The 15,719-nt window shown below is 40.8% G+C and overlaps 1 long non-coding RNA gene across 2 annotated transcripts; it reads right to left on the bottom strand.

Annotated features, from left to right (window-relative positions):
* Positions 1–313: 313 nt before the first annotated feature.
* Positions 314–15,450, bottom strand: LOC125096763 (uncharacterized). 2 transcript variants are annotated; one of them, XR_007126383.1, is made up of 3 exons: positions 15,310–15,450; positions 14,944–15,041; positions 314–438 (listed from the first exon to the last, which is right to left on the bottom strand). It is a non-coding gene; the product is annotated as an uncharacterized LOC125096763 (long non-coding RNA). The 2 variants fall into 2 exon arrangements; XR_007126384.1 differs by lacking the exon at positions 314–438 and adding an exon at positions 11,091–11,277.
* Between the last annotated feature and the right edge of the window lie 269 nt (positions 15,451–15,719).

Below are 15,719 nucleotides of genomic sequence, written 5' to 3'. Positions count from 1 at the left end.
CTTTATCACTAGCCAGATGGTTTCATTTGTAGGGCCCTCCTGTGCCCCCCAACACTGACCTATTTTTTGACAGAATTTAGAAATCCTGCTGTTCAACATAATGAGGTGGAAACATCTCGCCTCTCAGGGCCCGCATCCAGCACGCCTTTAGACTGACGGCAATGACACGGTAACCTTAAGCACTGTGATTTCCTACTTGGGCACAGATTGAACGCTGTGATTATAACCACAGGTAGAGGCTGACAATGATCATGCAGAGGAGCCAAACAATAATTGATGAAAGGAAATTTCTCAGTTTAATAGAAGGAGGAAGATGGTTTGACTCACAAAAACAAGGCACATGAAACTACTTTGGAATACTGACATTGTTAGACTGGAAGTCTCCAGGGTTGTTTTGCTAAGGCTGAGCAATTTTGATGGGGGAAATTGCAGCTCCTCCTGGGAAAGCAGAAGATAAGTTTATTAGAAAGTTACATTTATTAAGTCATATACATTACATATATTAAGGTTAAATAAAGTCATATTTCATATCCTATGGTTGTACATTGAGCCCCATGTCATCCAGTCATCCTCTGCTGTGCTTCCCCCCATGGTGTCCTTCTGTATAATTAGCCTGTGACTTTGGTCAATGTGTAGTTGGGTCATGCTTAGACTTCCAACAGCAGCAACAAAGAATAAGACTTTTGTGTTGGCCCAACTCAGCTACTGACTTGTTATAATTGTTGGGATGAAGCCCTAAATTTCTATGAGTCTCACTTATCACTAAAACTTGAGGGAAATAATAATTTCTGTGTTTCCTCAAAATATTTCTTTGGTTTTTTTTTGTTTTTTTTTTTAAAGATTTTATTTATTTATTTGTCAGAGAGAGAGAGGGAGAGAGAGCAAGCACAGGCAGACAGAATGGCAGGCAGAGGCAGAGGGAGAAGCAGGCTCCCTGATGAGCAAGGAGCCCGATGTGGGACTCGATCCCAGGACGCCGGGATCATGACCTGAGCTGAAGGCAGCTGCCCAACCAACTGAGCCACCCAGGTGTCCCTATTTCTTTGTTTTTAGTTGTTGTTGTCATCATTGTTTTTTAAAGATTTATTTATTTTTAGTGAGAAAGAGAGCAGGGGCCAGGGGAGCAGAGAGGGAAAGAGAGAGACTACCAAGCAGATTTGCACTGAGCTCAGAGCCAGATGTGGAACTTTATCCCACCACTCTGAGATCACAGCCTGAGCCCAAACCAAGAGCTGATGCTTAACCAACTGTACCCAAAATGTTTTTGAAAGTCTATCAAAATAAGCAAACACCATACAAAGTTCAGGTATTGCTGTCACTATTATAATGGGCATCAAGAATGGAGATTTTGGGGCGCCTGGGTGGCTCAGTGGATTAAGCCGCTGCCTTCGGCTCAGGTCATGATCTCAGGGTCCTGGGATCGAGTCCCACATCGGGCTCTCTGCTCAGCAGGGTGCCTGCTTCCCTCTCTCTCTCTCTCTCTCTGCCTGCCTCTCCATCTACTTGTGATCTCTCTCTGTCAAATAAATAAATAAAAATCTTAAAAAAAAAAAAAAAGAATGGAGATCTGAACAGTAAATGGAAAAGCAGGATATGAGGAAAACAAAGTAACTTTTCTCTCCATCCCTTAGCCTTGACATGTAGAGTCCAAACAATTAACCCCACTTGCAATGCTCCATCTTCCTTTTCCCTTCCAATTCTGACATCCTGCTCTCTGATGTAGGCCCCAAGACCACACATGTGAGCTACTGCAGCAGCGTGAGCTTCCCAGCTGATGTCCCCATGACCCTCAAATCCCCCTGTTGGAACCCTGACATTCATCATCCTCTTGACCTTTTCCTGCTTAGAAGCTTGCTTGGACTCCACTCTGACTACCCAGAAAAATGTCCAAACATTATTTTAAGTCATTTGGTAAAATCAATCTCCTTAAGTCTAATAAGAGTTGTTCTTAATTCCTTTCATATGATAGATTTGCCAAGAATCAGGATCATCTCTTTCAGGGTTTGCTGATTTTTTTAAAATACAGAATATGCATAAAGTCAATATGCAGTTCAACAAGGCTACAGTTTAGTCTTGAGCTTTAGATTCAGTTCCCATGAACTATCTTCCCATGAGCCCTTCACAGAAACATTTGCTCTGAGGAAAATCATGGTAATGATTTAATATCTCTTAAGCACATCTTTACCCAAATAATTTCTCATAACAGTCACTAAATTCAAGACAGATCACCAATTTTATAATCCTAACTGGGACAACTTCGCACTTTTTTTTTTTCAAGTAGAAATTATGAGAGCTTTTAATGCAGCAATTAGTTTTCACTGCCAAACAATGGACTTTTGTTTTTCTAAAAAACAAACATGCTTCATAGACAACAAAAATAAATTGCATTATTAGACCCTACCCAAGAAATTTATCCTATCCTGGAATTGCCTTAAAATGTTTTTTTTTTTCCCCTAAAATGATGGCTTGGGGTATTTTTCTTCTTCTGGATGTTTATTTCTCAGAGCAATTTTCTGGACAAAATGAAGTGGAGCATTGCCCCCAGCCCTTTTACCAGTTACGCTAAGTGAAAATGACAGTGTTTATTAACCCTCTGGCCTCTCTCAGGGCTATCCTTTCTGAATCGATTGTCATGATTTACAGAGGAGAGTACCGTCCTGATTTTCCGTTTTCCCCCGATTACTCTTTCAACACTAGTGAGGTGGGAGATGGCCTTGTCTCAAATACCTACCAAGACTAAGATCATTCAGAATTAATATCACAACATATAATCCAAACTTTTTCACCTGTCCACCAGAAAAAGAAATCATAAAAAAAAACAAAGAATATTTTAGTTTTTTCCCGTCAATGCCCTGCTTTTATAGATTTACACCAAGAACTTTATCTATATCCTAGAGAAAATGATCTTTCTTTTAATGACACTTCAAAATTTTGAAACAACTCATTTTCTGATCAAGTCTGAGTAGGCTTATCAAAGCACAACTGGCCCAAGGATGAAGATGGCTTTTTACTTTCTGTTTGTTTGTTTTCAAATTATTTTCATCCAAGTGCAGCAGATTCCTTTACGGTAGGGAATGAAAAGTAGACATTAATGTTTTGCTTCTTACTCTTGCTAGACTTGGTTTTAAAAGTGTTTCCGTGGATGAAGGTTGAATGTAATACATAAGCTCAGATCCTCTGAGAAACAGATGCTAAGACAAAATGAGACAAACCGGACATTTATTGGGGAATGCCTTGACAGAAAGAAAGAGAGGAGCAGGTAAGGGAAGCGATGCGGGTCTGACACCCCTAAAGGGAGAGAAGGAATTAGGAATGGGTCAGAGAAGCATCATAGGCAGTGCTTCTCTGGGTAGGTCTCAGCCAGGCTAATGGGGAGCTCTGGGCAAAGAATGCTGGATAGAGACATCCAGTGTCAAAAGGAAAGATGGGGCTCAAACACCCCGTCGTGCACAGGTGTTTGCCAGGATTGGTCAGGAGAGCATGGCTTTGGCACAAACACTATACTAGATCCAAAGGTGTGACAGCAAATGACACATTTTCCAGCAGGTCCTTTTAGAGGGTGATCTGAGTGACATAACCCCATGGCCATCCCATGCACCAGGAAAGGTCACACGCTATAGCAATCAATTTGAATTAATACAAGATGTTTCAGTGATATTCTTCCTTCATTAGTTAAACATGTCCTCCACGGAAAGGCTCTAAGAATCAACCTAAGGGAAGCCATGCCACAACTTGGCTTAGAGCAAATCATTTTTTTGTTCAAGGTTGTAAATTATGTTTCAATAGAAACTAAATCTCAAGACAGATTCATGAACTTGAAGCACATTGACTCTTAGAACATTAAATATAAAATCCATGACATTTATCGTACATACTCTTTATGTTCCAATGTGGGTGTGCATGTCCTTGGTATTATAGAATATTTGTTTAATTATATAATTTTATTGCATTGAGATTTCAGTTCTTGGGGGATACTTAGGCAAATAACAATCCTGATTTGGGCTATTCAGCTGCTCATATGGATCAGGAATGCAAAACTTGAAGAAATGGAGATGAAGTAAGGCTAACTTTTGGGGTGGGTTGTAGAGGGGAGGAAAAGTCCAGGAGAAACTCATTTGCTACAGCGAAGTATGGACCATTGTTGAGTTACAGGCCAGGGTCTAGACTGCAGGAACTGAACTACCAAGTCAGGGAAGAAACAGTAGGAAAGCCAATCTAATGTGATTCAGAGGTTGAAGAAGCATGCTATTCCTTCCGTTCAGAGACAACATCTACCTCAGTGTCTGCACCAGTGGTGAATGGAGGTCGCTTTCCAGAATGTCAAAGAAAAGGAAAGGGGAGGAAGAGAGGAGCCGACATATCATCACATAACTGAACAGAACTATCCACTAGTCCAGGGCACAAAAAAAAAAAAAAAAAATAGAGTATCTAAGTGTATTCTAAAATATGTCCTACTGATTCTTAAGTTCAGCCTTTATTTTTTACAAGGCATCTATAAATAATTTGACAAGCCAAATTCTACTCATTGTAAACGCTTCAGTTTATTTTCACTGATGTTGAACACTCAGTTCCAACTGTCACAGCAATGAGTAATATATCACATATACAAGTTATATGCCTGGTAAGAAGGCCAGATACACAACGTAGGAGGTGCTGTGTGGGAGTTTCATCGTGATGCCATTTTCTAAACATCCAAAAGGTAGGACAGAAATGGCTTTCTCTGACACCAGAGATGCCAAAATGGGTTAGATGTCTGGCATTCTTAGGGAAACTTACACAGATGAGGGGATGCTGCTGAAGAAATCTTTGGTAAAAATTGGGGATTGAGAGCAGGGATTAAGCTAGTAAGTTTCCTCTTAAATCATGGACTGCCCACTTGGAATTTTAAGCTTCTCTTTTATTCTACTTTGTCCTGAGATTCTGGTCCAGTGGGAGTCAAGTTAGAGTCTTTAGGTAGTTAAAGTTAACCAAGGTTTAAATAAAAACACAGGAGGGGTGCCTGGGTGGCTCAGCTGGTTAAGCTTGGTTTCAGCTCAGGTCATGATTTCATGGATCATGGGATCAAGACCCACATCAGGCTCTGCATTCAGCATGGAATCAGCTTTTGGATTCTCTCTCTCTCCCTCAGACTCCCCCCACTCATGCTCTCTTTAAAATAAATAAGTCTTCAAAAATAAATAAAGAAACAAAAACACAGGAGTTAAGTTTACCTCCTAAAATGTATAACTGAGGTGTTTTCACTTATTTTCTGGATATTCTGTATGGAAAAAAGAAAGAGGTCGTATCTCTATGGCAAAAGTATAAAGTAAGTTTACTGAGAGACTAACAAAGATAGCATAATTATGCCCTACAGCTAATTTTCAAAAAGAGAAAGAAAGAAAAAGATCTATGTTATAAAATTAATGATGGCATAAGGTTAAAACACACATACAATGAATCTTGATCTATTTAATCCCAACCAAACCTATTATGTTAAAACCAATATAAAACAGACCCACAACGAGGCAGTTTACCTACCAGAAGAAAGAACTACCAGATATTTATCAGCCCTTATCATTAACTAGAGATGGAACCCAAAAACATGAGTGGTTTGAATGAGAAGGGAATTGCCACATCCGTGGGTGTAATACTGCAGCATCGCAGCTTGTACCACGGTATGCATTTAGGTTTTAAAATAACATTAACAACTTAAGGTAGCTTTAAATCTTTGTGGTTTGTTATTAAATTAGAGAAAGGAAATGTTGATGGAAAGAAATCTGTAGTGTTGCAAACTAAGGATATGAATTGCTGCTGGAAAAGATGAGGAAGGCACTTGGAAAAAAATAGAAACAATGACACTATGGCCAGAGGTTTAAACATAAGCCTTTCCCTCAATTCCTTGGCTTTCTATGTTCCATGTGTAGCATGGCCTGGATAATGTAATTTACTTTCATCTCAGATGGTAGCATCCGTTGGCATGTTACTAGGAAAACATCAAAATCAAAACAAGCTTAAAAGTGAATCAAACTGAGCAACAATGAAAAGCTGTCAGGTGTTTCATTTTTCTCATACAGACATTATAAAACTTCCAAAAAGAATGTTTTAAAACTCTGAGTGGGGGCACCCAGGTGGCTCAGTTGGTTGAGCATCCAACTCTTGGTTTCAGCTCAGGTCATGATCTCAGGGTCGTGAGATTAAGCCCCAAGTTGGGCTCTGCTCTGGGAGGGGATTCTCTCCCTCTCCCTCTGCTCCTCCTCCTGCTCTCGCTCTCTAAAATAAATAAATAAATCTTTCAAAAAATACTCTGAGTGAGTGATGAAGAACTTATTTTCAGTTGCTTGAGGCTACAGCTGGGTGGCAAAGCCCACTTCAGCTAAGGGTGAATCAAGGATGGCAGTGGAAGCAGCTTCCAATTAGCTCCCAGAGTGCTACTTCTTTGCTGGGCAGAGGTGCCACTATTTCAAGCATCATTTGAAAATGTCCACTTATAATGATTTTTCCTAACATTACTTCAGTATTTCTGCCAAAAGGGGAAAAAGAAGAAAAAACTTGAAGAGAGGTATTTTAGATGCACAAATCTCCACTACCTGGTAGATATTTTGATAATAACAGAAGACATTTAAGCCTCAGTTGGAAAAACAAAATGCAGTTTGATTAGCACGCAAGTGTTTATAGTGGGGGCGCCTGGGTGACTCAGTCGGTTTTAAGTGTTTGCCTTTGGCTCAGGTCATGATCCAGGGGTCCTGGGATTGAGTCCTGCATCAGGGCTCCCTACTCAGGGGGAGTCTGCTTCTCCCTCTGCCCCTCCACCCTCAGCCCCACCCCCACTCCTGCCCAAGTGCACACACACACACACTCTCTCTCAAAAGTAAATAAATAAAACATTTTTTAAAAATGTTTATAGTGTGCCCTCTTATAATGTTAGCAACAGTTAGGAATGGAAGCATGGGACAGAAAAGAATGAAACCATTTTTTTGCTAGGTTACCAGTGACACAATTACTTGACCTCACCCTTGGACTGATCACACACCGGAGGAAGGAAACACCTGCCTTCCAAGTGCTGGGAAGTTTAAGTGGCATAGTTTATGCATGTCCCTGACTCTGTAGCTAGCACAGTCTTTCCTCCCCAGATTTATTCATTCATTCATCTCTCTCTCTCCACGTCTGGAATCAAACAAATGTCTCCATTTTTAAGGGGGAAATCAAAGCTTAGAAATAGAAAGTACAGATTAATGGCTTTAGCATACAATTTTTAAATGATAATTAAACAAAACATTTATGAGCACTTAAAGAGAATGTGGAATCAACATGAGTTCATGAAGAAAATGATACCCCATAATTCAGTTTCTTTTTTCTCTTCTAAACAAAAAGGAGTGGAGGAGGGGAATGACTTACTTCTATTTCTGGCAATATGGCAGACTGGATATACAGAAAACTTCTCCTAGGATAAAAGGCCTAAAAATAGTCGATTTAATTTAAAAAATGTAAATAGTATCCGTTTTAAACTTGGTTGAGAGTAGAGGAAGACAAACAAAGAAAGCCAGAAAGCAGATCACACCCGGCTCCATGGTAGAAAAGCCATGCGTGGCTGGGGACATCAGCCTGCGTTTCACAGCCTGAGCCTGTCTGTGAGCAGTAAGTGTGGTGGGTACCCAGATGAAGACTGGGACCTAAGCACAGAGAGAGGTCTGATCAGATATGTCATATGGCCACCTTTGGGCTCTGGAGAGAGATGGAGAAGTCTGTTAATCATAAATCAGCAAGTGCATGATTTGCAGTTGGAATCCCCAACTACTTATGTGGCTCAAAAGTCCCAAAACTATAAAATCTAATTTAAAGTCACCTTAGTTCCCTGGTGCGCTCAGGTGCTAGCAGAATACAAAATTTCCAACTAGGAACAACTGGACACATAAAGCACAATCAAGAGCACCTAGAAAATGCAACAGTGAAAAAGATATCATTTTAAACAACATCAAAGGATTGATGTCTTGGAATTTATCCAGCAAAAGACACGTAAATCCTTTATGCAAAAAAAGGTATGTAACTTCTTTGAAAGATATATTCATTGATAGGGAGACTCAGTACTTAAGGATATTAATTCTCGGGTGCCTGGGTGGCTCAGTGGGTTAAGCCTCTGCCTTCAGCCCAGGTCATGATCTCAGGGTCCTGGGATCGAGTCCCGCATCGGGCTCTCTGCTCAGCAGGGAGCCTACTTCTCCCCCATCTCTCTCTGCCTACTTGTGATCTCTCCCTGTCAAATAAATAAATAAAATCTTCAAAAAAAAAAAAAGGATATTAATTCTCCCCAAACCGATTAATTGAATCAATGAACTTTCCAAGCAGAATCCCAATAGGCTTTTGCATGGAACTTGATAAATTGATTCGATTTTATGGAAAGGCAGAGAACCCCAAATAACCAACATATTCTTTAATAAGAAGTCTCATGTGGTAGCTGGGGTGGAGGGAGGACTCGGTTTTCTAGAAATGGATAACCGGTAATTGAGACAATATGATGCTGGCACAGGGCTACGGAAAGTGGTCAACAGAAAACAACAGAGTCCGGAAAATAGATGGGTACATATGTGTGAAGAGGAAAACTACCCAGAGCAGGTCCAGGCCAGGAGGCTCCAAAAGATGGGAAGTTACTAACGGTAAGCTAGAGATAACCAGCCGCTTCTGCTTCTGTAAACAAGCTTCCCTCCGCAGCCTCCCCACACTACTGCTCCTGCCCAGTTTAAACCTATCCCCAATGTTTTAGTGATTTACCAAACCAAAAAAAAGCATTCTTACCAAAGAACCTAACTTCCAGAAGGAAACTCCCAATTCCCAATTCTCTTAACGTTAATGCTTTACTAGAAGGAAAAACAACCTTAACTTGACAATGGCAAGACCTCCAATATCCTGTAGGTCCTCTTTAGCATGCAAAAGTTCTTTCCAAACCTTCCTTTTCCTTACCTCCCCCTACTCCCAAGTCTATAATTGGTCACTCCTCAGAACCCTGGGGCAGCAGCTCTTTCTGCCCCAGGGGTCCTGTCCCTGTGCTTTCAGAAAATCACCTTTTTGCCCCCAAAGACATCTCAAGAATTCTTTCATGGCCTTGGGCTCCAGACTCCCCTAGATTCAAAAACCGTCTGCAAGACTGAGGTGACAGTTCAATAAAGAAGGAACATAGTTTTCAATAAATGGTACTTAGGCGGTTGGTTACGTATCAAAGAGAAAAATTGAAGAGTATTTCTCAATGACCTAGATTTTAGAGTTTTGTTTTGTTGGTGTTGTTTTTTTTTTTGAAGAAGGCAATGCACATCATAGCGAAAATATTAGTAAACTCAAGAATCTCTGATTTAAGTCCTGTTTATTAAAAGACATGACAAAAATAATGAAGAAACAAGCCAGAGACTCTAACAAAAAAGGTGTTTTCAAGACAAGATTGTCGAAAGATCAATATCCAGAATGTATGAAGAACCCATAAAAATCAATGCAAAACAACAATCCAATAGCACGTAAAATACTGCACACAAACAGGCATTTCACAGAGGACAAAAACACAAAAGGCCCATCAAGAGATGCTAGGACTCATTAGCAAGCAAACTGAAACCACACCATCAAGCAAACCATCTCAACAGCAGCCATGGGTCCCAGATTTAAAATGAGGAAGTTTGGTTAGGTCTTAGCTAAGGTAGAGGCTGCTTTTAGGCAACCAGCTTGAGCAGTGGACACCCGAGTAAGGTAGAAGGCCTCAGTGCGACCCAGGCCGGAAAGCAAACAGACCCCTTAAGTGATCCAGTTCAAAACAGCTATAAACCCTAGCTGACCAATGGTTTACTTACGGCCAGGCTAAGCTACCAAAAAAGGAAAATGCGAGACATTGCCGTACCCCCTTAACTCCAGCCCCCACCACTACTACCTCACAGACAGACCGCTTCTCCTTGACTGTCCTGCCCACCGCTCCCCTGCAGAGTATTCTGCAAACTTCTATCTCCTTTTTTTTCTGTCTGGGGTGAATTCTTTTCACTGCCCCTCAAGGCCAGGTGTCCACCTGATGCCTCTGCCCTGCAGCTCCCAGGAAATTTTAAGGGCTGCCTTTAGACAGCAAATTAAGCAATTGTTTTGGGAAAGCCTTTTGATACTCCTTAGTAAATTTGAACTTGAAAACACACAATAACCAGCAAGTCCACTCCCTGCTTTGCTCCTTAGAGAAACTCTTGCACTTTTCTAACAGAACACAGATGTAAGAGTGCTCATAGCATTGTGCATAATGGCAAAAAAACGGATACAAGTAAAAAGATAAATTGATATAAAAAAATTGTATTGAAAATGAACCAGATGTAGCCAGCCACAAGCATCCATGTGAATGGATCTAAAAATATTGCATTAAAGAAAAAAAGAGGAACTCATGTAAGAATGCATAGGGTATTAAGATCCCATTTATATACATTTTGAAAAACATTCAACTATTGTTTCTGGATACATAGACACATATGTGGCAAAAATGTCAGAAAAGGAAAGTTAATTAAAAACTACATTTGGGGTAGCAATTGCCTCTCGGGGAAGCTGGGAAATAATTACGAAACAGTACTGAGGGAACATCAAAGTACGGGCTCTGCTTTGTATCTTAAGCTTGAGGGTAGATACGAGTGCCTGTTTATTATTATTTTCAAAGAGTTATATGTTAGCTGCATGTGCTATTGTGATATAATAAGAAATATATATATTTTGGTCTTCAACCCCAGGATCCTGGCCAGAGCTCACAAAGCCCTTGTAATGTCCTAAGTGCTAACAGAGATAGAAACAACTTTTGTTGCAATATTTGGTTTTGTCCCCAGTTCCTGATACAGCTCAGGAGTTGAACAATAAAGGTGAAAGAAGCATCTTTCATTATTCAGACCAAACCCTTTACATCCACATTTGAGTTTATGTTAATGAAGTGACCTTTAAAAAAAACTCCTAAGTGTGGGGGCTGGTTGCCAGGGGAACCAACCTCCTGATTAGAGGATTGGAACTTGTGGCCCTACCCCCTCCACTTACAACCTCCAGGAGGGGAAAGGGGCTGGAGATGGAGTTCAGTCATCAATGACCAGTGATTTAAACAATTGTATTTATGTAATGGAACCTTCATAAAAACCCTACTGAAGGAGTTTGAAGACCTTACTGAGACTGAACAAGAATGCATCTCTGGGCTGGAAGGTTGGCACACCCCAATCTCCTCTGGAACAGAAGCTCCTGTGTTCACTTGGGACTCTTCCAGGTCTTGCTAGATATATCTCTTCATCTGGCTTTTCATTTTATCCTTTATATTTTCTGTAATAAGTCAAGAATAGTAAGTAACTTGTTAACCTGTGTTCTGTGAATCATTCTAGCAAACAATTGAACCCGAGAAGAGGTCATGGGCAGCCCTGATTTATAGCTGGGGGTCAGAAGTACAGATGACAACCTGGGACTTGCAATTAGCATCTGAAGTCAATGGCGGTCTTGGGATTTTGAACCCTCTTAACCCGAGCGGTCTATGCCGCCTCCAGGTAGTCGTTGTTGTAACTGAACTGTAGGATACCCAGGTGATGTCCATAGAGAACTGGAGACTTGTTTCGTATGGAAACCCTCATATTAGTGCCAAAAATTGTGAATGTAGAGAAATTGTGTTCTGCAGTAGTCTGCTTTTTATTTATGACATTTCACAGTAAATTTTAAGTGCCAAAGGTGTAGTACTTACTGATTTTATTATAGAGCAAAACCTTGTCAGTTGGGTATATCTGCTGCTAAAGCAATTAATGACCTAAGAATATTTTTTGGAAGGTCTCAAGTGTGCTTATGGAACTTTGCCTTAGAACTTGACCTCCTTCTCATGATCTCAGGGTCCTGGGATCAAGCCCTGCATCGGGCTCTCTGATCAGAAGGGAACCTGCTCCCCCTCCCCCTCTGCCTGCCTCTCTGTCTACTTGTGATCTCTCTCTCTCTGTGTCAAATAAATAAATAAAATCTTAAAAAAAAAAAAAAAAGAACTTGACCCCCTTCTTATTCATTGCCTGTGTCCATGTGATCTTGAGAGCTCTCATCACTGTTGTGGAAGTATTTACCTTGCACAAGGTCAACATATAAGCTATTGTCTAGTTGACAGCATCCTGAACTAGTACTGCTTAAAGTCCCTCTTAGTAGTGTGTCTTAGAATCTAGGACCAGGGCTGCCTGGATGGTGCAGTTGGTTAAGCATCTGACTCTTGATTTCAGCTCAGGTCATGATCTCAGGGCTCTGAGACTGAGCCTTACATTGGGCTCTGTGCTCGGCGGAAAATGAGACTCTCTCATTTTCCCTCTGTCCCTGACCCTGCACATGCTCTCTTTCTCTCTCCCTCTCTAAAATAAATGAATAAAATCTTAAAACAAAACAAAACAAACAAACAAACAACAACAAAAAAAAAAAAACTAGGACCAGGCTAATGGAAAGGAAAATGGAACAAACTTTAGGGAATGAAGCCTTAGAATCATAGGGGGTTGGTAAGATTATTACCATATATATGACAGTGAGCTGCAAATATTTGAAACAGTAAGGAGATTTCTTCTGCATCGCTCCTGAGAAAACCTTTGCTCACTTGAGAGGAGCAGACTTTAGCTTATCATGAGAAAGAATTTTGTAAAAATTCGAATTATTCAACTAAAACTGAAAATGGGGTGACAAGTTCACTAACAAGTATGTTTTCATTCCGGCTGACAGCCCTACTGCCCCTATTTTTCAACCAGACCCTTAAAATTACTATCAATTATCCCAGAGACTAGGACATAGAAAAGCAGAGTTCGGTTTGTCATCATATTCCCATAAATTACCATAGGTACTACGAATTAAACAGAGCTAGCGAAAATAAGTTTGATCCAAGATGCTGATCTGCTTTGCTCCAGGAAACAATATCAATTCTTCCCCTTTTTATGAAAATATTTATCCTTGGCTTATAACAGTTTGATTCTCTGTTCCAGCATCTCTGTTGTATGTCTAAGTTTTCTGATCACAATCTGGGAGCGATATTGAAGATTTATTCAGAACCGTGCCTAACTCCAGCAACAGCGTTAGAGAAAGTGGATTAGGAACTGCTGAAAAGGCAGATGCTGCAGAGGTCAGACAAAAAACAAATGTAGCCCTTGAGGAAAGAAGGATGGTAATTTCCAAAAGTCATGCCATTTCAAATGTTAATATGACAACTAATGTATATGAACTACTTCACCAGCTCAGGTACAAAGATGCCATTTACTCTTACTGTTGCAGGATTTTGTGTCCCCTTAGTGCCCAGGGTTCTTGGTCACATTGCTTTGTAGAATGAAGAGATAGACCAGACAAAGAGTGGTGGGCAGCAAAATGAAGTTGACTGAACAAGAGTATAAAGCTCCCAGAGAAGGAGGGGAACCTAGTGGGTTGCCCTCAGAGTTTCTAAGTTTAGGAGGTTTTATGAGCTCTTTTGCAGAACTTTCTTAAGCAATTAGGGTGTGCTGAGTCATGCCAATCAGGGCTTTGGTCACATATCTGTCTACCTATCAGGTTCATGTCCACGAACTGATGATCCTTTTTTTGCTGACATCTGGGGGCTAAGGTCTAACCACCCCTTGCCTGTGATAGTGACAGATATTTTTGTGGTTAATTGTCTTATTTTAGGACATTTTGCAGAAGTCATTTCTGGAAAGGCTGCAAAGCAGAATGTTATTGGGGTCCTGTCTAAGCTGCAAAACAGGATGTCAGTGCTGTTTTATCTTAGCTAACCTGACTCTAAAAAAAAATCTAACTTTTAAAAAAAAATTTATTTATTTACTTGTTAGAGTGAGAGAGAGAGAGAGAGCACAGACAGGCAGAGTGGCAGACAGAGGCAGAGGCAGAAGCAGGCTCCCCATGGAGCAAGGAGCCCGATGTGGGACTCATCCCAGGACACCAGGACATGACCTGAGCTGAAGGCAGACGCTCTTATTGCCACAGGATGTTGTGTGGTCTTGCAAAAGTGTGTCCTCCTGCCCTGTTGCTCTTATGTAGTTGTCAATGGTGACTCACACATGGAACTTTGTCTACATAGGAGCCGAGCATCAGTTTTCAAAATGACAATACCATGCTGGGGTAGTTAGATCTCCAGGAGCATGAGACTCAGTGCTATTCTGAAACCAGCCCTCATGTCAAATTCGTAAGGCCCTCACCCTGAACCAGGATCTTCAGCTCAGTTCCCCTCTGCCATTTTAAGCATGTGATCTGAGGCATCGGGGTGGCTCAGTCGGTTAAGCATCAGATTCTTGATTTTGGCTCAAGTCATCAACTCAGTGTTGTGAGATCAAGCCCCACATCAGGCTCTGTGCTGAGCGTGGAGCCTGCTTAGGATTCTCTCTCTCCCTCTCCCTCTCCCTCTGCCCTTCTCCCCAGCTCTTGTGGGCTCACTAGCTCTCCCTCTCTCTCTCTCTCTCAAACAAAACAACAACAAAAAAAGCATGTGGCCCTCCGGCCACCTGGTGTCTATTCTGGACCTTCCTGATAAACCCAAAAGGTCCCCTGAGTTTGAATCTCAGGAAGTATCAGTTAGATCTTTTCAGAAAGCAAATCTTCTTCTTCATATTATGTGGAAATTTATCATCTAGCACATCTGTGTCTAAATTCCCTGAAGGTTCCATTTTATCTTCCAGGTCAAGGAAGCATCTTCACCCTATAGTTCCATATTCCAGGAATCCCCCTGAAGCAATTCTTCAAGCAACAAAGATGTCACCCTCAACACAGCATCCAGGCCCTCTCTCTCCTGGAAAATAAATGGTCCCGTTGCCCCACTTAGTATCCACCCTGTTTTAGGCATAAAGTTAAATGTGGCTATAACTCAAGTGAACAAGGGACATTGTAAGGTACCCCGCTCTTGCTTGAAAACAAATGGATGCTCTACAAAGAAGCTCCATGGATTCAACTCCAAGATCACTGAAGAGTAAAGTCGATGGTCACTGTAGCTTTCTTGAGCAATATTACCTCTCAAGTCACTCTGGACAACTCTAAAATAATTTGTTTTTTCTAGTCCAAATCTTCTCACTTTACTTTCACCAACCTTTTATTTTTAGAATTCAAACCTAGAAAGAAGTTATAAGAGAGTTTAACATGATGAAAACCCATACACCGATCCTGTAGATTCACTAATATCTCTCTGTCCCATTGATGGTTAGTTAATTCCAGACATTATAATATTTCATATCCCAATATGCCAGGATATTTCTCCTAAGAATAAGAATATCCTTCTCTATAACTACAGGCTACACAGTTGTCTCCTTCAGGAAATTACATCCATACATACTAATACCTATAATATGCACTATATTTAAATTCCTCCATTTTTAAAACTTTTTCTCTGTCCAACCAAGGAGTTTCCACGTCATGTTTCTTTAGTCTTCTCTAACTATTAAGTTGCTTCCATTGTTGATATTTTTCCAGCTTAACTTAGATGTAATTGAAATACAACATCATATAAGTTACATGCTCAAGATGTTGATTTCATACACTTACAGACTATGAAATGATTACCACCATAGTGTTGCCGACACCTACATTATGTCACACAATCACCATTTCTTGTTTGTGATGAGAACATTTAAAATTGGGTGCCTGGGTAGCTCAGTTGGTTAAGCAACTGCCTTTGGCTCAGATCATGCTACTGGAGTCTTGGGATCGAGGCTCCATGCTCAGTAGGGAGTTTTCTGCTTCTCCCTCTGACCTTCCCCCTCTCATGTTCAATCTCTCTCTCTCTCATTCTC

Source organism: Lutra lutra, chromosome 4 (assembly GCF_902655055.1).
Source record: "Lutra lutra chromosome 4, mLutLut1.2, whole genome shotgun sequence".
Taxonomy (NCBI): domain Eukaryota; kingdom Metazoa; phylum Chordata; class Mammalia; order Carnivora; family Mustelidae; genus Lutra; species Lutra lutra.
Note: the sequence above shows the minus strand (reverse complement) of the source record. Positions and strands in the feature narration are given on the sequence as shown.